This window comes from Cibotium barometz, chromosome 40 (assembly GCF_041138505.1).
Source record: "Cibotium barometz isolate CiBa-2024 chromosome 40, ASM4113850v1, whole genome shotgun sequence".
In the NCBI taxonomy this organism is placed as follows: Eukaryota; Viridiplantae; Streptophyta; class Polypodiopsida; order Cyatheales; family Cibotiaceae; genus Cibotium; species Cibotium barometz.
In genome coordinates this window covers 48,828,199-48,854,407 of record NC_141085.1, presented here as the reverse complement: position 1 = coordinate 48,854,407, position 26,209 = coordinate 48,828,199, and positions in this window count along the sequence as shown.

Here is a 26,209-nt window from a genome sequence, read left to right as displayed (position 1 = left end):
CATAGAATCGGGCGGCATTTTGTCGTTAACACGGCAAGTTGGTGTCGTCCGCTAGTGCATAAAATGTTTTTTGCATATTGCGGCATTTGATCGTTAACGCGGTCGAAAAAGTGTCGTAAATTTGCTTGCGTATTTCGGCATATGATCGTTAACGCGGTCGAATAAATGTCGTAAATTTGTTTGATTTGACTTGTATTGTTTTTATTGTGTTTGATCCATGCGATACTTGGTTGCTAACGCGGCATTAGTATTTCATGGATCAAAGTTTACATCATATTGTCTAAACGTTTTATTTTATAATATCGTGATTCGTAACTCGAAAAATATGAATCTCTCTCTTCTTACCCCCCTCTCTCTCTCTCATGATACACTTCACAACTCTTTCTCTATCTCTCTCATGATTCACTTCACAACACAATAGATGTGTAGATAATGATTTTTTTTATTTCTCTTAAAATTTACATAATTCTTAATAATTTCTTTTTTCTCCCTCTATTTACTTAAAAATTGGCACAATACATTATTTTTCTCCCTCTATTTACTTAAAAATTGGCACAATATATTATTTTTCTCTTTAGGAACTCACAAAAACATTAAAAATGTCATTTAATGTTTCTTCTCTCTATCTGTCACAACTCTCTCTTCCTCTCCTCTCTCTCTCTCTCTCATGATACACTTCACAATTCTCTCTCTCTCTCTCGCAATGATACACTTCACAACTCTTTCTCTCTCTCTCTCTCATGATATACTTCACATCTCTCTCTATCACGATAGGTATGTAGATGAGGAGTGCTTTAGGATTACAAAACATTATTTTTCTCTCTTTAGGAACTCACAAAACTATAAAAAATGTCATTTAATTTTTCCTCTCTCTATCTGTCACACCTCTCTCTCTTCCTCCCCCTCTCTCTCTCTCTCTCTCATTCGATAATGTATACACTTCGTAAGTAATAATGCGCTTGTTGCGGTTGTCTCACGCTCGATAATGTATTGCATGATGTTGAGTTCAGTAATGTTGTTTGATATATTCTGTTTTTGTTTGATCATTGATAAGTAATGATACACTTATTGCTGTTTTCTCACGTTTGATGATGTATTGGATGATGTTGAGTTCATTAAAATTATTTGATATTCCGTTTTTGTATGAACATTGACGATATTGATATACTTGTTGCTGTTTTCTCACGTCTGCTTGATGTTTATTTCAGTAATGTTTGATATTCTGTTTTTTTGTGTTTAGTGTTATTTACTAGATTTACGAAGACGATCAACATGCTTTCTCCCGAAGAGCGCAAAATTGTTCTGCGAGCAATTCGCGTTGAAGCGGTCATCACAGTATCACAATGTAATGATGATGTCGTCAAAAAGATCAATGAGTCTGAGATACTCATGCGAGATCTCATAGACCAAATATGGGAAAATGCACAACGTCGGCTTCGAAGCGGAGGCAACGCTGAGCTGCTAGATAGACATAAGATAGCAGATTTCAACCATCAGCACATAACACGAACCATTTTGGGGAGCATGTGTGTAGCATGCAGTGATCTTGGAGATGCTGCCCCGCCTGAAGCCAATATGCAACGTCTACAGTTATGGGACGTTGTATGGAGCGAGCAAAGAGCCAAGAGCAAGCGCATGAAGGCGTTGGATGCAGAGTCCCTCCCCAAAAGAGTGCGCATTGCCCAGGACGTCGCTGCAACGTCCAGTCAGGCAGATGCAAGTGGTACAGGTGTCATTAATCGTACCATCTACAATTCTATGTGCACACATCTTATTGGCATCCCGCACGAAGCACTTCACGAAGGACGAACAATAGGCTCCGGCGTGTTTGGAATAGTAAAAGAGTATGCAATTAAAGGTATATCATTTTTACCGGAGCACATCACTTTTTGTGGAAAGCACTACAAAGGAGAAGGCAGCGCGAAGTTCGAGAGCTTCCAGGCAGAGCAGGGTATGCAAGTGCTACATCCATCGATTGTCCGATGCATTGCCTTTACAAAAGAGGCTCCTTGGATCACAATTTTCCCGTACTATAATGGCGGCGCTCTTGGTGATACTCTTCTGAAGGTTCCCTTCTCTGAAGGTTCCCTTCAGATTCAGTGAGTTCACCAGAGCCATTTTTCGTTTGGATCGAGGATGGAGACAACCCCCGCCTGATAATATCCCTTTAAGTCATCTAGAACTTTCAAAAATAAAAGAGGTAGTAATAAACATGCCACATATTATGCATGCCCTGGTGGAAGGTCTAGCGGCAGCACATATGGCAGGTATTGTACATACCGACCTACATCCTTTCAATGTAGTGTTGGATTATACAAAAGAGCTAAAGCCACGCATAGGTATTATCGATTGGGGGTTGCTGCTGCTGAGAGCGCCCAGAAAACGGGTGTCTCTCAATTTTGTTTTTGAAGCAGACAAGAACCCCGAGAAGGTGGCACAGGCAGTCTCCCACGCAGACAGAGAGCGAAATAAACGGCCATGGATAGCCCCAGAGCTTTATGATCCATTTTTGGCAGATGCATACACTCCTGCATCCGATGTTTTTGCCTTGGGATATTTATTACAAACTTTATATGACTTTTGGCAGAAAGTGCAAGAATTGTGGATGGATAATAGTTCCCATGACAAAGTTACCATGGAAACTATTATTCATAGAGTCAAAAATTGGATGTTTCTGTCTAATCGCGATGAGCGAAAATCAATTTTGCAAGTAGTTGAATTTTTTAGATCACTAAAGACTGACCCTACGAGGGCACAACGTCCTCTTGTAGAGCTATCGGTGGCATTCACCCCAACTTTGTAATGATACAGTATCAAGAGATTAAGTTTCAGGAATGGCATTTTGTTTCTCTCTTCAAAATTTGATGTGTCCAATGTTTCAAAATTTTGTTTCTCTCTTCATTGAGTCTTTGCAACATCTCTCTCCTCTTGTGGTGTTTAAGTTTATGTTTTCTCTTCAAAATTTGATGTGCGAGCATTGTTTGAAGTGTTTTTGGAGTCAAGTGGATATTTCTCATCGAGTCTTTGCAATACATATCTCCTCTCGTGGTGTTTGACTTCAAGATTTTGAGAGTAATGGTCAATTTATCTTACGTTGATCTTTACAGTTCATTAAAATCCTAAAGTCATTTACGTTCATGCAGATATGGAGCAGGCGCAAGCGAACGAGCATCAGGAGTTAGCCAAGAAGGCATACGAGCGATGAAGGCCCTTGCACATGGCCTGACAGCCCGCGAAGCTACAAGAACAGCATGCAGGTTATCGAAATGGACAAATCCAACTTATGCCCCAACTTATGCCCAATGGAAAGACATAAACAAACGCGTAACCACACAGAGATGATAAAGGAAATATGGCCATGTCCAGATGGCGAGATTAAGAAGGGAAGATGGAAGATTTCTCGTTGCACTCACAATGATATCAAAACTAATGCCGAGCGCATTTTCTTGGAGGTGTATGGTCGTCCTCTCCATAACGCCGACGCTCCACTCTATTTTGCTAAAATGCTATATGCTCACTTTATCCTAGAAACTCCAGTGGACTTCGCCTCCAGAGAGGCCACTGTCAACACCCACGACATACGTGAAGAGACAGTGACATTCACAAGAGAAGAACTTGCTCTCATGGTGGAGGGCGCTGGATTGGAGTTAAACCAGGTCAAAGAAAGCTTAGGGGCACAGCTAGCAGAGAAGGAGAAAGAAGCTGACCGATTAACTCAAGCGTCAACTCCTCCCCCGGCCAATAGAGGGATTCAAGAGCAGCTAACAAAGATCAGCCAAGATGTGCAGAGCATCTCCTCACGTATTGCTCCTGTGCACCAAGGAAACCACATCTCTCATTTTTTGATACATCCTGATCTTGTGGGAGTTTCTGCTGAGGCTACAAGTTCCTCCACCCCCCAATGTCCTGTATGTTACAAAGTATTCGATGGGTGGAGCGGCCAGTATATACTACCATGTGGACACTATTACCACTTAATATGTTTAGTGAGACAAATGCAAAATACTTCCACATGTGCATTGTGCAATGTCCCAATAAATCAAGGTATTTATACAGTGTTCGGCATGGCTAGCGAATATAAACCACCAGGACCTTTAGATGCAACTCCTAGTGCAATTCGCAATTTATTTCAAGATGAGAGCTAAGAAAAACAAATTCTACTTTTGTATTGATAATTTCTCCAAATATGATCATTTGTACAAGTACTTTTTATTAAATTAATGAAGTGACTTCTTCCTCTATGTCAGTATCTTGCTCCAAAATTCTTTCACCGTTTACTCTCTCGTCTGCTAAATTAAGCTCATCTAAGTCAATGTCTAAATTGTCTTCTATCTCAAGGGTGGTGCACAACGTACGTCCAACATCAAAGTTCTCGTCTACTACATCTTCACAATTGTACATCCATCTGGGCATATCTTCTTCATACTCTTCGCTTTCGATGTCTCGCAAGATCTTTTCATTGCAGTATATGTAAACAAGTTTATCTGCTCGATCTGCAAGAAGTCGATTGCGAATAGTACTATGAATATATTTATACATGCTCCAGTTTCTTTCTGAGCCTGAGTTTGAAGAGCACTGACTTAGAACCTTCATCGCAAGGTTGCGCAATAAAGCATAATGCTCACCACCATTCATCATCCACCACTTCCATGCAGGTTGCTCTTTAGCCATTTGTTGAACAAGGGAGTTGGAAAATAAACCCTCTTTCAACCGAAATGAGGTCATCTCCTTTATGCACTGTACACGATCATCATCATTATTATAGAAAGTGTTTACCACTTTATAAAAATCTTGCACCACCTCAACGTTGGACATCAAATCCATATTCCAATATTCAGGATCTAACATGTAAGCAGCACTGTGCAGTGGTGAATGCGCTCCAATCCATCTGGCATGAAAGTACTTCAACAGAACTTTTCTTTGTCTACTGGAGAATGGTACACGCTATTGCTTTTCCACCACTGAATGCTCTAATTTCTCAGGACACTCCAAACTCCGCTGGACAGTCCACCATTGCATCCATGCTTTTCCGAGATTAGGCGCTCTTTGATCAAGACTTCGTACAGCATACATAACAGACATCATTACATGGTATGCATCCATCACACTGTTCCACCAACTTCTTCTCGTAAGGGCTCCCTTCAAGACTTTGATTTTCTCTTTCACTTTTTCAAGTTGAGTGTTCTCCCAGTCATGAAATGCCATGCATGTAAATGTTTCACAAACTGCATCTTTATTTCTAAGAAGAGACTCAAAAGTGTAAAAGTGAGTGCAAAACCTAGTCTCCGCCGCTGGAAGCTTTAACATAACTGACATGCGAGGTCGAAACATATCTAAAACTCTCTGTCTCTTGAGCATAAATTTCACAAGCTGGCGAGCAGTGTCGACGATTGAGGCAAACCATTTGGTATCATCAGGTTTATACCAATCTTTTAATACAAGATTCAAACTATGAGTATTATAGCCTACCGGAAAAATATGTGGATATTGTCGCTGTAGGATTCTGGATGCATTTTTACAATTTTTTGCATTGTCCATGACGACTTGGACTACATTTTTGGCACCCACTTCCTCTATCCACAGAGCTAATGACTTGAGCAATGTAAGCCCCAGTTTTGATTGAACCAGCTGAATCCACGGCACGGATGAAAGTCTCACCTCTAGGTGAATCCACCGCACGGATGAAAGTCTCACCTCTAGGTGAAATAACCATTACATTAATTAATGGTTTTCTTTGCACATTAGACCATCCATCACTTACTATACTACATCCAGAAAGCTCTATATTGCTAAGAATTATTCTTTGTACACGTTCTTTTACATGCGCATAACATTTCTCTAATAGATCATTTCGCATAGCATGGTACGTGGGCAGTGAAAACCCTGGTCCAAGCTCACCAATTTTCTTCCATGCTCTCTTCCAATGCTCACTGTCCACCATCATCATAGCACTCCCAGAAAAGTAAATCGCTTCAGCAAGGACGAGTTGTGCATCATCGAGTCGACCTTGACGTAGGCTTTCTTGCAATGAAGTTTGACGCATGGGTATATTTCCTACGTCAAAGTTTCGCTTGCAAGAAGATGCACTAGGTAGATTACTTTCTGGTTGCACATTGCCGTTCGGGGTACAAGTAGGCGATGTAGCGGGAGTTTGAAGATTAGAACAATAGTGTTCTTGCTGCCTTGATACATTAACGGTAGGAGTGTCATGTTTTCTTGAATCTTTCTTTTGAATTTCTTCTCTTACGCGTTTGGCCACTATAGGTGCAGAGGGGTGGGTACATGACTTTTTCTTCGGTCCGTCTAAAAAGTGTTCTCTTAGTCGAGGCGCCCCACCTGATTTTACTGCATGGCATAGCTTACACTCCCAATCTATGAATCGATCACCAATGTTAATTGCATATTGCCACTCTATCCCAGGTGCCTTTTTTTTTCTACTATTTGAAATTTGGACTCTATTGGAGGTATCACTGGATCCAACATTGTCCTCCATCTCAACAAATAACCTATTCAACCAAGCATATAACAATGAATACACAAATGAAAAAACAACAAATCACTCACGTATGACAAAACATACATCTGCAGAGACAAAGTACTTCGAAACTATCTTGACAAATACAAAAGATCATCACATAACATAAAACTACTTCAAACTATCTTGCAAGGTCTTACTACAAAACTACTTCAAACTATCTTGCAAGGTCTTACTACAAAACTACTTCGAGACTATCATGCACATTGCACCCCCAATGAAGGATGCCTTTTGTACCCAATTAAGGATACTTTATACAATCAAAGATCTATGCTTGCCCAATACTCTAGTATAGGACAATAGACCTTCTCTAACATTCACAAAAAAAATCAAAGATCTATGCTTGCCCAATACTCTAGTATAGGACAATAGACCCTTGTCTACTCTAAACTATATCAAGTATCAAGAACCCATACAAGCCCCTTAGCAGGACTCTTGGCTCCATCAAACCATTCATAAAGCCCTTTTTTACCTTGGAACACCAGGAAGTTACTCCCTTTGAAGATTATTCTTGTTGCCATTTGATTTCATTCGCATATCTGTTGTGGGCAGCCTCTATCGCTTGTTCGTGTTTATGGAAGTTATTTTGGTCAAGCTTCTCTATAACAATCTGGTTAATGCCATCATTTGACATCTTATTTACAACATAAACTCACCAAAAATAGCACTCTTATTTGACCAGCACAAACTATTGTATTCTCTATAGCGATACTATATTGCACCCAAATTGTCACTGTGTGCATACATACACTGAGTAACACCTGTAACGCTTCTATACATTACACACAGTGTCTGCTGCACAACCAAATTTCCTTCCTGCAATTCCAAAAATAGAGTTTTACAGAATATCAATACTTACCCAAAAACTTATCCACAGTGCATGCAAACTCCACCCTTCAAATTTGCCATTGGGCTAAAATTTGTGCCTAATTTTTACCCTGCTTACAACTAACCATGTGATACATGAGCAATTGTGTGCCAAAGCAAAGTAGAGGAGTATAGTGGAACTGAATGTTTGCTTGGGTTTATGGGCTACCTCATAAATGAGCGAGTGTTTGACAAAGAAAGAAAATGCATCTCTTTTTAAAATGAAGGTAATACAATATGATGAAAAGTGCATCTCGCGTTGTGTTAGGGTTGAACTAGGAATTTTGTGCAGAAACAAGTGTTGTCTAGAGTAGACCCACACTGTAGCCATATTTGGTAGTGATGTAGGAACACACTTATGAATAGTTGGGGCACTTTTACCTTCTTTAGGAGGTTTTTTCCCCGTGCTAGTATACACCCACCTAGGGGTATACTTATCAACTTTATACAACACACATTTGGTATTAAAGTAGACTCTCCGCACCCCTGGTGCTCCTGCCTACCCTCCACCTCTAGTCGCCTATCTTCTAGATTGGGATCAAGAAGCCCTTCTAGGAGAAGAAGGCAAACTTGGAATTGTGGGATACTTTGTATTGATCTTTTGGGGTCAAATTTTCATTTTGGGCACGTTTTGGGGGCCATTCACATGCTTTTTGCTTTCACAGTCATCTCTAGGGACCATATTTGCACTGGTTTTCATTAAATTTGGAAGTTTTTGACTTGCATCTATAGTTTTTGGGAGTGCATACATTAACACTTCCTCACCACTTCAAATCTCATTCTTGAGCTACACTTCATTGGCATTGTATTCTAAATCTTATGTGAGTAATTCTCTGCACTCTTTACTCTGTAATTTTTTATACACCTTGCAAAAAGTATCCATTACTAGTGGTATTACAAGTAGCCATTGTGGTTGGCTCTAAGGACCACTTAGCACTTGCAAGTTTTTTGTGATTAGTTGCTTGAGTAGCCATTGTGGTTGGCTCTAAGGACCACTTAGCACTTGCGAGTTTTTTGTGATTAGTTGCTTGAGTATTTGCAATAATGGCTGATTGTGATGTATCCCACATGTTGTTCGTGCTGAGGAGACAAGCTCGATGGAACCAACTACCCGTTTTGGTCCTATATGATGAGGCATGTACTTGTTGCTTATTAGGGGCTTTGGAATGTCGTCAAGGGCAATGAGAAACATCCTCATTCCTCTAAAAAACTATCTGATGTTGTGCAAAAGGTACTTTTGAGGACACAAATTCAATTTCACAAGGTCTATTACCACGTGATAACATACCTACTACACCAGAACAACCAAAATGGGATGGTAGAGATGTGCAAGCACATGAATTGCTTTCCTTGTCAATCAAGAGGCGCACAATTCTTAACATCCATTCATGCAAGATTGGTAAAGATGCTTGCATCGTGGTATCAAGTTTGTAATGAAGCATGAGTTGCTTATTTACGCAAGTAACTAGAGTTGAAGCATATGAGTGAAGGAGACTCCATGGATAGTTTCCTTGCCAAAATCAAAGATTTGAAGGAGCAGTTGGCCAATGCTAATGAGCTTATATACCTAACAGTTTATTCATGCCCACTGTCTTAAGTGCTTTGCCAAAATCATACTCGAGTTTTGCTTCCACCATCAGACTCATGATGAAAGACAATCCCAATGCCTTAAAGTTTGAGGAGTTGGTGTCTATGCTCTTCTAGGAAGAGTAGTTAAGGTAAAACAGATCTGTTATGCGCATAGGCAATTAGGCTTATGCTGCCAGTCTCATAAAGGAAAAGGTAAATCCTCTTTTCAGGGTGGTTATAAGCCAAAATTAGAGTCACCTGACATGCTTATAGAAAAAGATGATGACAAGTCGAAGAAAAAGGGCAAATGCAACTACTGTAGGAAACATGCCATTATATTAATGAGTGTAGAAAGAGGTTGGAAAAGGAGAACAAGAAAGAATTAGGTACATTATTTTTCTGATGCGACATCTAGTATAGAAAAAGGAAAATTTGTAAATTATGCCCATGATGATTAGGCCTTCATTGTGCAGTGCAGTTTTGACCCTTTTGCATAAGGGTGTTTGCATCACAGTTACATATGTACATATCTACTATTTTAATAGTAGTGCTAGCAAGCACATTACTTCTCATCGCAGCTTGTTCTCATCACTTGAATTTTCTCAAGAGGGAAACACTCTCACAAAAGCAAACTCCTCATATCATGTAAAAGGAGTTAGTAAAGTTGTTCTCATTATTATAAATGATGGAACAATTACACTCTCAGGTGTATTCAATGTATTGATTGTAGAAGAAATCTAAAGTTTTTATGCACTTTAAGCACTTTATTACTATGACAAAAAATGTATTTGCATGTAAGATTGGCACCCTACGTACTGATTGAGGGACTAATTGAGGGGGGGAGTATATATCTAAGGAGTTTCATGTATACAGGTCAAACGTGGGATAAAAAACCAATGTATAGTGCACTATGCACCTCAATAAAATGATGTAGTTGAACATAAAAATAGGTCTCTTATGGAGATGGCAAGCTGTATAGTAAAATTTAGGAGTTACCTCATGGTTTTTGGCTATAAGCAATCATGTGTGTGAAATATGTTTTGAACAAGTCTCCTACAAAGACATTGTAGTCAAATTTGCCTTTTTAAGCTTGGAATGGTAGAAAGCCCTGTATGACTCATTAACACATTTTTGGTTGCCTTGCTTAGGCACTTGAGCCAAAGCAACATCGCAACAAGCTTGATGACGAGGTTGTCAAATGTATTTTTGTGGGATATTGTGCTAAGAGCGAAGGTTATCATCTCTATCATCATACTACAAAGTGGATTCTTGAGAGTAGAGATGTTGTCTTTGTGGAAGATGCAATTCAGCCCTTGCTTCTGTGTAAAAACAATAGAATGTATGTTCACAAGCCCTTTTGACACACTTCTTCCATTGTTTAATGTAGGACAAATTGATGTAAAGCATTTGGGTGCTCAAAAGAATGCCAAAAATCAACCCACACATCAGTCTATTGTGATGAAGAAAATGTGGATAATGTAGTTGATGTGAGGAAAGAAGAGAAATTGAGCAGTCAAAACATATGCCAAAATGGCTGGTGTAAACATTACATGGCAACAAATTGTTCACTCCTTTGCCTCGTAAAACACGTGTAGGTTCTCATCATGCATCTTATTGCCAATTTATATGATAAAGAGGAACCTATCTCCTATGATGAAGTAAAGGAATCTAAAAATTGGATGTGTGCTATGCAATTTGAGTATGATTCGATACTCAAAAGTGATACTTGGGAGTCGACAGACTTGTCTCATGGTAAGAAGACCATTGGTACAAAATAGATTTACAAGCTCAAATTTAGAGCTGATGGTATTATCGAGTGCTACAAAACGAGGCTTGTTTGCAAAGGGTTATGCTCAAGAGAAAGGCATTGATTATGGTAAAACCTTTACACCCACATGTTGTATGACTACCATGCGGAGTATCATGGCATTAACAACACATACATGTTAGAATGTATTTCAGTTGGATATCAAAACTGCCTTCTTGAATGGAGATTTGCATGAGGAGGTTGATGTATCTCAACCTCACGGTTTTGTTCAATCCTTGAAGTCTCCCCCCCTCCTTACTAAGGTGTCAAAATTGTATGATTACTCCAAAATATCTCATTTTTTTAGTAATATCTCAGTCAACTCTTCATCTTACATGGGCATTTATTAATTTTTGGGTAGTTTATTTTATTCATTGGATTTATCTCATCCCAACACGTGGATTAATCTTATTGGCCCATAGGAACCTTAATTGGACCATAATCCAAAAATTTTAGAAAATCTTGACCCTTAGGCTAAGGTCTTTTAAATCATTTTTAATTGATTCCTAATGCACCTTGGAAATTTTATTTTGATTTTTTGTTTCAGGAAAACATATTTTTGATATTAGAAGAATTTTTTTATCCAAAAATATCTCAATATTGAACTACCACTCTCTAGAATTTTTCACCTCTCTAGGTAAAAACAAGGAAAAATAATATTTTCTTGTATTTAGAAATAGGGAATGATTACAAGGGATTGAAGTAAAGGCTTATTCATTATTCAGGCTGCTGAGGAGGAATCTTACAATCTTGCTCGGGTAGATAGTCGTCGTTGTCCTCCTCCTCGATCATGTTGACACTAGCTTTTGGTGTATTCTTCTTCTTCTACAAGTACTCAAATGCCACATGGCCTTCCTTGTTGCATTTGAAACACCGGATTCGACGCTTGGGCTCCTCTTTGTTTGTCTTCGGAAGATTGTCGATCTTCTTGTTTTTCAATTCGTTGCTTTCTTTGTTTTTGAACCAACCAAAGTTGCAGCGCCATCCATGAGTCCTGTCAAAAGGTTTAGATAAAGATACATGCTTTTGAGATTAAAGGGACGAGACTCTTTGGTAACATGATTCTCCTTCGGAATATTATTCTTCTTCTCATAATTAATGGCTAAAGAGATTGTTGAACTGAGAGAATACGGATGGAACATGTTCACTTTGACCCTAATGTGAGGTTTCAAACTCGTTATAAACTTCCTGTGCTGGTCCTTCTCATGCACTTTCTCAATGGCTTTAAGTTATAGGAGAACCTGCCAAAACTTGCCTACATACATTTGAATGGTTTCTTTCTCCAACTGACGCAAGCCATCCCACTGTTGTCTTCTCCTAGCCTTGTATTATGGTGGAAAAAAATTTCTTAATTGGCTTCTAGAGTTATTTCCAAGTACGAGGCTTATGATAGCATGTCTTGGTAGCATTCCACCACAACACAGCTCCTTCAATAAGATGATTAGTAGCACATTTGACTTTATCTTTTTCAGAGAAGTCTTCCTCAAAAAAGTAGTCATCTAACTGACTAAGCCAAGAGAGAACTAGCTTGGCGTCCTTCTTCCCGTCATAATTTTGGAAGGAAAAGGCCTTTCGACTAATCTTCTTTTCCTTTCTAGACTCCTGGGCTCTAAGGGTAGCTTCCATCGTATGCCGGATCTCATCACCCGAATCAGACTCCGCCCCCCTAGAATCCTCTTTCTCAACTTCCTCTCCAACTTCTCCCTTTTTTCCCTCTCCTCTAAAATTTGAGCTTGAAGAGCTAGCAACTGCACCTCCACAATTGGGGGTTGCGGATTCATTTTAACAGAAGTAATGAAGTGGAGAGATAGAGAGAGTGATTAATTAATGATAGAAATAATTCAGCAAAAGATGATAAATGATGATAATACTTATCCTTCAACCCGAAATTTGCAAAGAGTCGAGTCAATTCGAGATTCAAGCACACCGAGATGATACTCGTATTCTCCCGGATAATACCATCAAGAAATATCGGGAACCACACACACTTTCTTAGCCGCGGAGAATTTGTTGAAGCCTTTGATTTGTTCAAAATTGTAAAATGAATTTTTGATAGGAGCTTTGACAATTAAACATTTTCCCCTCAAGGCGTTACGGAGAGCCTTGGCAAGAAAATTTTAATTTCAACAAATCTTATATACTTAAGCCTTAAAATATGCTTGATTAAGCTTTTTAGACCCAATTCCCTCACGTAAATCGACGCAGCTAGCGTGGGAGAGAAGGAGAGCAACCGACCATCCATTATAGACATCTCTAATACTCAGGCCCTTCAGAATCAGAGAAAAGGTGCTTGAGTTTTGCTTGATGCTGATCAGATCCGTACGGTCGCGGATCAGGGTGAGATGGTCTACTTCAGAAAACCACTTTTCTTTACATAGGCGTGGTTTTTAGGCTTCCTGTGAGTGGTTTATGCATGTCATAATTTCCTTGCCAAACCATACAAGCTTTAACCCTTTGATTTTCTTCTTTCCACCTTATACAAAGCCTTTGCTCTTCATGTAATGCTTTTGCCCAATTTCTCCATCAAGTCTTGAGATTTTTGCCTTCTCTTTGAGTGTGGTTGGCTCTGATACCACTGTTAGGATCTTTGCCACACAACACAAGAGAATCAAAGTACCACAAGTGCTCACATAAATCAAGAATTAGTAATCAACTCCATACAAATAAAAGATTCAAACATATTAAGCATGGATATGAAAATAAAAATGAGATAAAACCATAGACTTGAAAACAGAACTTAGACGACATCACCATCATCAACAGAGGGTTGGGTTAAATCTCCCCCTGATGAGTATTTTAATCATGTATTACCAAAATAGCCCTCGATCCAATGTGAAGTTTTAGCCAAAAATAGGGCTCTTTACTGTTTACAAAAATGACCAATCCTTCTAGAGGATGTTCACACACATCTAGTGTGTACCAAAAATAATAGTGAAGCTCTAGTTCACATGCAATACACCCGTGCACATCGGTGTACATAAATATTCGAGTACAAATAATTGCACAGGGCCAACCAAAAATAATGAAGTATAACTCATAAATGTCGAGGCGATGTAAACTCCCATGCACATGACAAAACCCGTACGACACCTCGTTCGGTGACCCTCGCGTGTGCAACACCTCATTCAATAACCCTTGAACACTCATGCCTGGTGCGACACCTCATTCGGTGACCCTTGCACAAGTACGACACCTCATTAGGCATCCTCGTACCCCATCACCTATACTCAACAAGTCAACATGTTAGGTGAGGCAATCAAACACCAATATCAACAACACTAGCATGCGTACACATGGCATCACCCAATCATAGCATACATAGCAAGGACCTAAAGAATATGCCAATCGCATCTTACAATGTAGCATTTATTATGATATCACTCACGATACTAATTGTAAGCATGGCAGCACAATGGTCGGATGAGCGTCCCCAATAGACCATAGAGGGCCAATAATGTAACATCCCTAGAGGGCCAACAATGTAACATAAATTTTCTCCAAGCTAAGACTTAGTAGACTATCTTAAGTGTTTCCCCTATTTTAGAAGGGGGGAACCTTACATCACTTATGAGTGTGATGAAAGAAATCGTTGGAAGAATTTTTCCATCAATAAGGGTTACCTACTTTACAAAGGTGGAGTATGTATACCTTCAGAGACTCAGACATTAGGCCCCAAATTTTATATGAATGTCATGATAGTTTGAGTGCTGGTCATCCTGGAATACGGAAGACATACACACTAGTTAAGAGACAATTTAATTGGTATGGCTTAAGTAAGGACATCCAAGATTATGTCTTAAATTGTCAAAAGTGCCAAGTCAACAAAGTAGAATGCCTAAAAGTAGGTGGTTTACTAAGTTCACTAGAGATCCTAAATGGCAAGTGGGAGAGTATATCAATGGACTTTATAGTTGGATTACCTAAACGAACAGAGGCCATGATTCGGTTTGGGTAGTTGTAGATAGGTTGACTAAAATGTGTTGGTTTATTCTGAGAAAAATGACAATGACTACGCCTGAGTTAGCAAGGCTATTCATTGAAAATATCTATCGGCTATATGGCTTACCTGGCGGATATAGTTAGTGATAGAGATACAAAGTTTAATAGTCATTTTTGGTGTGTTGTGTTCAAGAGATTGGACACCATGCTAAGTATGAGTACATATGATCATCCTCAAAGTGATGGTCAAACCAAAAGAGTCAACCAAGTCTTGGAAGACATGCTACAAGCATGTCTTCAAAGTGATGGTCAAACCAAAAGAGTCAACCAAGTCTTGGAAGACATGCTACAAGCATATGTAAGTAAAAAGAAAACCAATTGGAAAGAATATTTACCCATATTTGAGTTTGTTTATAATAGTGCCAAACATTCAACCACGAGATTTAGTCTATTTATGTTGATGTATGGTTTTCAACCCCGAGCTCTAGTGGTCGAAAGAAAAGATCCAAAAAGGTTAAAGATTTTCTTCAAGATCTCCAAGAGATGACAAAAATCACAAAAGATAATTTTAAGAGAGCATAGGACCATGCTAAACATTACGCCGACAAAGATCGTAAGGTGATAAAGTGTTTTTAAAGGTTCTCGCATACTCCGAAGCTTTGAAAACAGGGAGAAGTCCAAATCTATCTCCAAGGTATTGTGGTCCATTTACAATACTTAAAAAAGTAGGTAGTGTTTCTTATAAGTTAGCTTTACCAGAAATCTCTAAAGTTCATCAGTTTTTCATGTTAGTAGACTGAAAAAGAACTTGGGTAATGACAATAATCTCATCAATCTCAAGAGATCTTAGTAGAACTTATTGAACCCCCATCCTTACCACATGAACCAAAAAAATGTCTTAGATTTTTGAGAGAAAAGAACTCAACACTCTACACGACATAAATGTTTAGTTAAGTGGAAGGATAGACCAGAAGAAGGTCCTACCTGGCTGCTGGTAAAAGGTAAGCACACTCAGAAAGAGGTTTTCAAATTTCATTTTTGAGGATGAAAAGTCTTCTTAAGGAGGGAGTAATGTCATGACAGTGAATTTATTGGGAGCCTAGAGAGCTCGATCATCTAAGCAAGGCACGAGCAGGATTTAGGGGAGCCAAAAAGATCAAGTCCGGACCCAAGAGTGGCCGGGCACATGTGAAGAGCAATATGTGATTACAAGATTTGGGGTCCAATCTTGGAAGGTTCTTTTTTGGCTATGGCTGGGTGGAGAAGAAGGAGCTCTCAGCAACTCTTATACCTAGTATCTATGTCAGAATACCAAAAGTACAATTTAGGTCACATGACACTTACGCTTCATGGTAGGCCATTACAAAGATTTGGGCATGGTCCAAATCTACATGCCTAAACCATGGATAGATATCCACATAAGAAACATCCTCTGAAACCAGAAGTGAGGATATAAGAGAATCCAAATTATATACCTTGCGTTGAGCTTCTCGTGGTAGATTTGATAAAACCAAACTGCACAAATAATTAACATCGTATTACTTTGAGAAAGAGTAACACTTTAAATTAAAGTTTAGGGCATGGAACATAACAAACCTTAAAACAGCTTGCATAACTACGTCATTGACCTCCTTGTGCATTCTGCATAAAACCTCAATCTCTTTCACCTCGAAAGGGAAGTATCTGGTTGACTGCTGGGATAGGGATCTGGCAGGGTGGAAAGATGTGAGCCTGTTATCTGTGGAATTTCAGCTATTTAGGAGGGAAAGAGATGATTTTTTAGGTCTTCGAGGTGCTTCATAGGGAATTATGCTCCACAGCCTACTGACACCTTAGTCTAGATCAAGGATTGGACTTGGCTCAATGGTGTCAAACTTAAGGATGGAAAAACGAGGGACATATATGCATTAACAAGAAATGGGGATGCCAATGTGTTGTATTGCAATAAAATCCTTAATGTTAAGTGGAGCTCCTCCAACTGGAAAAGAGATAGAATTTGATCTGGGACTGCCAGATCCCTAGGAAGTTCCAAGTCTTTTTGTGAGAGGTTTGCATGTGCCTCACAAAACGGAGGGGAGAAAATAACTCAAAGCCTAGACATTAGAATTATGCAATTCTTTAAATTTGGCTTCTCTCCTTTCCTGTTCAATTCTCTCCGTAGTATCAGCCTTCCTATTTCTAGCTTCGTCGTCATTAGCCTTTTTTACGTTGTGCCATGTGTCACACGAATGATTTCCCTTAGTCTCTTCAATGATAATACGACGTCCTTGCCTTGGGGTGGGGGAGGTTTCTTCAGGATATCTTTCATCCTTGTGTCAGTGAGGCTCACTGGCTCTAGGGTCTTGTCAGCAAGTACATGTCCTTTGACATTACTATTATTATGTGTGCATGGGCAGCTAGAACATAGCTATCTTGGAAATGCTCAATGAGCCAATCCTCGATCGACAGCGTCATGCAAGCGAGGCCTGTCAACGCACATCATAGAGGTTCCTTTCACAACAAATAGATCTGACAAGGTGCTAGAATGGGAGTTTCAAAATAGCGCACTGCATGTGCCTCTATACCTTTTGTTGCAGCTCACATAAGACGGAGTTATGCTGGTCGTACCTTCGAGTCTTCATTGAGTGAAGGCTGGAAATATTCTTCCCTGGTCCATCTTTCTAAGCTTTCTGCCCTATTTTAGGATCCTTAGATGAGGAGGCCCTCGCTATCTTCTTTGTCCATGCCATCTATAAAAGATTTAGACGGATGGCTCAAATGACTAAGGACTAAGGAGGATAAATATCACTACAATGCGATATGCAAAAAAATGAACATACTCGAATCCAAACATTGCGTTGTACTACATTTGCAATTGAAGAAACTACAACACGCCAAAAAGGCTCAAACATAAAACAAAAAAAAAATATAGATTAAATTCACTACAACGCCATGGGAAGAGTTCCAACACATTGGGCCCCCCATATTGTGTTGTATTGAATTCGTGTTAAAGAAAACTCCAACACATAAAATCAGCTCAAAGGACACATTTTGAACAAAACTCACTACAATGCGATAAGGGGACTTCCAACACACTGAATACCCCATATCGCGTTGTACTACATTCATAATCAACGGAGCTCCAACACTCAAAATAGGCTTAAAGGACCACTAACGATAATTCTTGAACAAAACTCACTACAACGCAATAAGAGGGCTTCAAACACACTAAATACCCCATATTGCATTGTACTACATTATTAATCAAATGACCTCCAACACGCAAAATAAGCTTAAAGAACCACTAAAGATAATTTTTTAACTCACTACAACACGATAAGAGGACTCCAAACACACGGAATTTCCCATATCGCGTTGTACTACATTTAACAATTAAACACTTGCACCTGACCTCTTCTTATCTTTCTTGATTTCCACTTTCTCTTTGTGTAGACCCACGCATGAAAGAACCTCCTCCACTATCTTACACACTGCTTGGGCCTCTGATGTTGGTTGCATCTTATATACAAAACATATATATTCCTAAACTAAATTTTTGACAATTCTACAGATAGCATGTAGTGTACAAGGATGGACTCGTGTTAAAGGAGTGTCAAGTATAGGGTCCCACTTTGGATCCACCCTAACCATTGTTCTTCTATCCCATATGAAATTGATCACGAGTCGGTGCACCATCCTTCCCAATATTCATATTCCATGACTTTTTTCCATTCTTACCCTTTTTCCTTGAACACATGCAATACAAGCAAGTGAACTCTACATTTGCACCATTTGAGACACCAAACATGCACTTTAGTGTCTTTAGAACACCTGCAAGATGCCTTCTTTGAAACCATCAACATGTAGAATTTCACCTATTTTTTGACGTTGAACCACATTAGGAATCTCTGTTAGATTGAAAAACATCTTTAGGATCTCATGGTCCTCTTTTGGAACCTCAAATGTTGCGAGCCACTAGATTTCGTTTTCAGATTGAACACTGAAGTACTGCGGATCACTTGGCTTTATGGAAGGATCCAATGCCCTATCATCAATGTCAAACTTACTCTTTCTATCTTTAGATTCTTTACAATTTCACTCTCATCAAGTTTTAGTACAAAATTTTAGTGTGCCACCACATTCTTGAATAAACATATCATAGAACTCCACCATTGCAGCTTGCAATTTGCACACATCCAAGACAAAATTATTGTTCGGATTTAGATCGAAGGTCACATCCAAGTTTTAGTACAAATTTTAGTGTGCCACCACATTCTTGAATAAACATATCATAGAACTCCACCATTGCAGCTTGCAATTTGCACACATCCAAGACAAAATTATTGTTCGGATTTAGATTGAAGGTCACTTCTTTAGCACAATGCTTGAATACATGTAAGTGTTTCGACTCACCAATGAGTTCAAGGACATTGTTATTCAATTGTTGCCTTGTTTTTCTGACACTATAAGGGCATGGCAAACGGAATTATCCTTTTGTTTTGGAGCACGGACTTAAAACCAACATCCATTTGTCTGTAGATCATTGCATAGGATTCTCTACTTAAACCAATTTTGTCACAAATATCTTGAGCTTCAGTTGCAGTAAATGCATTCTTCACATATTACAATCTTGCATATACGAGATCACTAATTGTTCTAAACTTTGAATGAGACAGTGTAGACTTAACCATGTTACTTAAGAAGACTTTTGAGAGTGCTCCACTGTCTTTTTTAAGGTTCTTCATCTTATCAGTCTTAGCATGTATACGGCGTTTGTAGTTTCCACTATTTTTTGACAATGCAGTAAGTGGTCTTTGTTCTCTTACTCGTTCACCTACATCTAAATTTTTAGAGGTGGGCCCATGTTTGACTGTCTTCTCTAACACTCCTTCTGATTTATTATTCTTAGCCTCTAGATCCTTTGCTTTTTAATCCAATTCATGGTTCGAGCATGAACAACTTTTACCAACTCATTGTATTCATTCTCCTTGTTAGACAGTCAAGCATTTAACTACTGGATCTGAGCTTCCTTTAACATTAGCATCCTTTGACGATATCCAAATGCTTTGCACCTAACTAGCAAGCCTTGTTGTGTAACCAAGCAAGCCAGCATTGCCCTCACACAAACATATTTGATCAAAGAAGTTAGGCCTGAAAATTTAGGTGGTTGTTGGATCAAGGGATCATGTGGGTAAATTGATCCTTCCACCCATATATCAACATGCTTTCTCCCTATTTCCCTGGCTTGTTGCATTACATGAGGGTTAACCTTAGAAGCCTCTGTTCTCTTATAGAGAGGAGCATACTCATCGTCTAGGTCCACATGTATACATCGCTTCTTAAAATTATCTTTGATGTTTTACAGACTACAATACAATATTGAAATTGTAACCAACTCCTTTGTAAAAATATACCGTGCAATAAAACATTATCATTAATTTCAGACACTTGCATTTTAAATAACATAAAAATAAATGCCATACCTCCATTGAGAACTGTAGCGACACTTTTGATGCCCTTTGATACAATAACACTTCTTGGTAGCAAAATAATCAAGTATAGAAAATTAATAAAGGTAAATATGACTTTTTAATTCCACTTGTGAAGGCACCAGAAAGCCAAATCTCTCTTCATTGTTGTCCATGCATAGTATGTGAGGAAAGAGTAGATTCATGTGAAAGCTTAGAGACTTCCTTGAGAGAAGGTTGAAGATTTCAAATAGAGAAGAGTGGCTATTGAATTAAAAAACTTGCCCAATGACAACCACCATAACTTCATGAAAATGCACTAGAATAAAACTTAAGCGTGTTTAATTACGTTGAAAAAAAGAACTTTTCATAATACTAAGTTTGCTTCCAAAGATATATTCAAGTTCTTTTAAAAAATGCCCCTATTGCCAATCAACATCTTCTAATTTCATGTTGTACTTATGTCAGAAATATAGTTGCATAGTTATGTATGTCAGAAATGTCCTCAATACTAGCTTTTCACATTTATGAATTTTCACTCACAAAGTGGTTGAAGTTACATAGAATTTAAGAACATTAGAATAAAATACGCATTGAATCTCTTTAGAAAATATTAAAGGAAAATTTGGATTTGAAAAGAAGAGAGAGAAACCCAATATAATAATATTATTTTTGTACTTTTTCAAGATTCCAAAAGGAGAGAGAAAGCCCTGAAAGGACCCATTCGAAGCCTGAATTTTTCCTAATGGAGTAAATAATTTCATATGCTGCTACTAGACCAGTGTTGGCATCCCCTCTAACTAAATTATAATCAGCCTCCTCCATAAATTTATCATATTCTCATATCTAGGCTATGCACTTTGATGCACTAAACTATTGATTATGCCAAATAGGAGCCATGAATAAGTACTTTGTGATTAGATCTTACTAGTACGTACATTAGTTCCTTTGACACTTGTATCCCTCTAATATACTTATGTTCAAATGATTTGTCTTCTGTCAAGAATTGGCATGATGCAAGAGTAGACCAAGATATAGAAAGTTATAGACTTTTGTTAAGGCTTTTTCCTTCTCTTCTATTCAATCTATGCAAGATGAATAAAATGTTCAATATATGGTGTTATTTTTACTATCGATCGATTTGCACATTGGTAAGATCACCCAGATTTCATGCATTATTTTTTATTATGGTGTATATGTATGTTGGGATAGACACTAGTCTTGGATTCCAAGAGCTAAGACTCCCAATTACAAAACTAGTGAGCATAGGCTAAATGCGTGTAAGCAATCTTGTTTGACAAGTTGATGACCTCTAGCCAAGAGAAGCTACACAATATACATGAACCAAGCATTGGCATGTTATTCCTTTTAGGGGCTTGTTAGCCTTACACCTTACACATAAAGGCAACCTTGCATGGCTATTCTAAGAGCACGCGCATGCACACTTGCATGAAGCACTAAACCACAATTATAAGAGCCTTCTAAGAAAGTTTGTGCATGAGCCTTGCAAGCTATATTTGTGTAATGTTTTTTCATCAATTAGTTCTCTCGCATTTGATTCCATCACATAACGTTTTTGCATGAGATAGAGAAAGGTCTTCTTCTTCTCCATGTTACCACAGCGAAGGGGAGAGGAGGGGGGAAGGTTGGGAGTTGATAGACATAATATCATTTGAGTAGAGTAATCTATAAATAGTCTTTATGAAACCAAACATCTTATGAATACTACTTTTTGCTAGATAAATATATCTTTTTTGAAGAAAAATTCATTTATTAGTGAAAGAGGTGAATTCTTCTTTTCAAGAATGAGACAAATTGAAGACTTCATAAAAGCCTATACTATTCTAGAAGCTTTTTAGAAATTCAAGAATTTTTTGAGAACTATTATTCTTGTGTAGGACCACAAAATATATAGATAGAAATCCAAGGGATTTTAATGACATGCATGTGCATGTCCTTACCTGAGTTTATAAATATACTAGATTGATACACGATATTCTAACTAGATACATGTGAAAGTAACAAGTAACATATCATTCTTGGATACAAGTATCTAGAACTCAAAAGCCCATTGGAAGTTCCCAACTGTGCGATGTGTTTAGAGAGCCTTGGAGGCAAGTTCTAAATAGGCACCAATCAAGAATGGCAAATTGCATTACATAAATGTGGATAGCTATCATCCCTATAGTTATAAATCCAAGGAACCATCCAAACAAACATGTGACAATGGATTATAGTTGCAAATAACAGATCTTCAAAACCATTTTCACAACATGGAATCCATCCTTCCAATCCTTACAAGAAGGCTACATTCATGTCACGTCATCAACTTCCTCCATCGCAAGTTCTTTCTACATTCATGTCACTTCATCAACTACCTCCATTGCAAATTCCTTCTAGCAAGTGCATGATACTTAAGGAGGCAAAATCAAATTACCTAAATTTGGTCCTCAAACCAGAGGGTAATATCACAAGGACAAACAAATTGACCGCACCTTCGATACATTCATAAAGAATCCAATTGGAACCAAGCCCACAGTCAAAACATGGCCTAAGAAAGAGGACATTTTAGAAAAAACAGCCTCCGCAATGGTGTACTATAGAGGCCATGATGGAGGCTTGCATATTACGGGGGCATCAAATTTCATGGGGCTTGTATCTGGAACTTATTGCACATTCCTAATTGTGAGCAGTGGATTTTAAGGATCTTTGGAGTCACATGCTAAAAAGGCACCAGTCAAAACTGGCATATTGAACTATACAAATGTGGTGGAGTATTACTATACCTATTGTTACGGAGGACAAACACGCGTCAACGGCAGAGATCTGCATACAAACACCATTTTCACAGCATACATTCATCCCTTCCATTCTTTCCAACAAGCCTGTAACTCATTCAAGTGCCTCCATTGCAATCCCCTTCTACATACTGGTCCATATATAAACAGATAGAAACCTTCCATGTTTTGTAGTAACTCACAAGGGTTACAAACAAAAGCATACATATGCACCAATACATGTACTCATAACCAGCTGGGATCCACAGACCACATAAGACTTGAAGCCTAAGGGTACCACTAAACCTAGGGCATCCTTACATGCACAATTCTTTACTGTAAAACAAGCTAAGCCAAGGCAAGCTTCCAGGATTGTTTGAGATGTAAAGCCGAAATCGAAGGGATCAGTAAACCAAAAGAAATGTCCTCAGGGTTAGTAGTCAGAACCACAGACCAAGGTTATTTTATGGCTTCATCATCTCCCGAGAATACATCAACCAAGGACTGCTGCTACAAGAAGCCCTCCTCAAAAATGAAGGGAAAAAACAAATTACCGAGTCTTCGCTCAGACATACGATCTTCCACACCTCTTCTCTCCTTCTCAGAAGAGAAAGAATCTCAGACTTTGATGGTACTTGAAAATCGATTCATCATTACAAAGACAAGAGCGGGCTTCACAGGATTCGAGCTCTTGTGTGTGTGTGTGTGTGTGTGTGGTGTTTTGAAGGTCAGAAATGGGGTTTCTAGGCCCATACAGAAGCACTTAATCAAGGGAGAAGAGAGAGATCTAGCCCACTCTCCACTCAGTGCCCAGTGCTGTTCGTCCTTCCTGCTGCTGAAATTTACAGGTTTCTTCGACATCGTGAAGCTTTCTCTAGTCTAGGGCTCGCGCCCTTCGTTTCATACTAGTCTAGGGCTCGCGCCCTTCGTTTCATACTTGTCCGAACCGCTGTTCATCGTATACACGGTATGTGGTTAGCCTTGTCTATTTCAGGCTCATGGTTAGCATTTTAATTTAAAAGGCCTTTTAAATTACATAAGGTGTCTGGCTCTCCTGCTCCTTCGCTCTCTCTCCCCCCCTCGCCTTCACCGCCTGCGCCTTGACCTCCAACTGCTCTACTAGCCTTCCCTTCCCCTATTCCCTCACCCTCACGGATCGAGCCACAATTGAAGATGCAACAGGGCTACATCGCTAAGAATTGAACCTAAATGGTAACACAATATTTGAGCAAAGATACCTACAGAAAGCCAAGATAAGAAGGAGAGGTGGAGCAAGCGTGTGAGTGATTAGGAAGAGTGGGTTAGTGGAGTCTTTATCTCACACGCATAAGCGCATGCAACCCGTACGACGTCGACGGGTGGGTGGTCGATGACTCGGGCCCTACATGGCCAATCCAGGGGCCAGGGGGGATGAAGAGGGATCGAATGGATGGGGGGGCTAGGAACCGGAGGCTGAGGAAGAGATGAAGCGTCAAAGAGAAGAAACGGAAGCGGAGGGCTCTAAGAGGAAATGTGTGCCTGACTAGCTGAATAAGAGATTATGCTCGCATGCAAAACCCAAGGTATGTTTGAAGCTCAACCAAGATTTTGTCAGAAGCCAGATCGAGCTATTCTCAATGTGCAGCGTCTTCATTTTTTATCTGGGTAAACCTCCGTTGAGGGTGGAACTAGGAAGATGGATTCAGGAGAGTATTCTGCATGATAGCGTAATATCTAAGGTTTTCTATTGTTGAGATATGTGGTGCCAAAGAGCACAAGGAAGAGGTAGGGAGTGAGTCACATGAACAAGAGAATAAGCATGCACATTAGAAAAAGGAATAGACTAAGGGTCTAATATCAAAGGTTGATTTGTATGGTCACTTGTAAAAGGTGAAGTCTGGTCAAAAGGTGACACATGGAAAGCACAAGGTTGCACATGTAATGTGAGCATTAATGAACACATAGTTGGCACTAGGGTGCACAAAAGGCATGGATTGGAGTCTTTCCCAAGACTATAAATATGGGTGTATGGAACTTGATTATTGCAATGAGATTATGTGACATTTTGTGAGCATACCATTTTATTAACATCTTGTTTACTTTTCTAATCACCTTATTATTCTCCTTAATCATGCCTTTGATCACTTGCTTTGAGCCTCCTTAGATCCATGCTTTTTAACATAGTATCAGAGCCTCGTTGGACTAACTCATTAGCAAATTGGTTTTTTTATTGGTGACAAATTGGTGATTAAGTAGATGCTAGTATTATAGTTCTGAGTAATCTTCATGCTAGTAATTGGTTTTTTTATTAGTGACAAATTGGTGATTAAGTAGATGCTAGTATTACAGTTCTGAGTAATCTTAATGTTCCACAACATAAATGTGGTGTGTGTGAAGCTCTCCATCATCACCAAAGTATGTTTAGTATCACAGCAAAGAGGCACACCATCTAGAAGAAAGTCGACTAATCACAAAGTAGCGACGAGGTGGTAAGTCATGTCAATTTTTTCTGCAACAATAGCAAAGAGAGTGGCGGCCACCATCATGAGGTCAACACCAAGAAGGTACCTACAAGCGTTGTAGTTCGAGCAACTGCTACAACAGTTGGAGCTAGGGTCTAGGCCCCGCCAACAGCTACTCTGTGGCTGCAGGAGGTTGACGGCAGTTTCGGTGTGGCAGGCCACTAGATTGCTCTGACTGTGGACACCCACCACAGGAGACACAGAGGCACTGCCACTAGATTGCTCTGACTGTGGACACCCACAGGAGACATAGAGACACAGAGGCACTGCCTCTGGGATTGCACTCTTGCTGCACATCTGGTGACGGATTTTGCGATTATACAGCCACCTTGGGGGTGACCAGATCTTTACATGGGGTGCCGTGGCTTGAAGCACTCTTTCAGGACCCACGCTTGGATATGAGACGACAGCAGATAGTCTTGCTCTTCAGGCTCAGCGAGGTCACCTTCTTCCACTTAAGGTTCTAGACTTCAGCACTGCTTTATGGTTGGGAGAGGGCGATCCTTGCTGGGAGCTCATTAGCAGCCTGGCACTTTGGTTTGTATGGCGGGCACGTTGCAGACGCATCTTTGAGCAAAGGGTCATTCCACCAGTTGAGACTGTTCGAGACTCTTGGCTGGAGCTTATCCACACACTTCGAGGTCAATTTGACAGACTTCAGGGGACTTCAGACTCCATGATCCTTCGCAAGCTTGCCTTCCTTCGACTATGGAAGAGCGGCCCGTGAGCAGCAACAGCAAATTGGGCATTGTGCACTGGAGCTATAG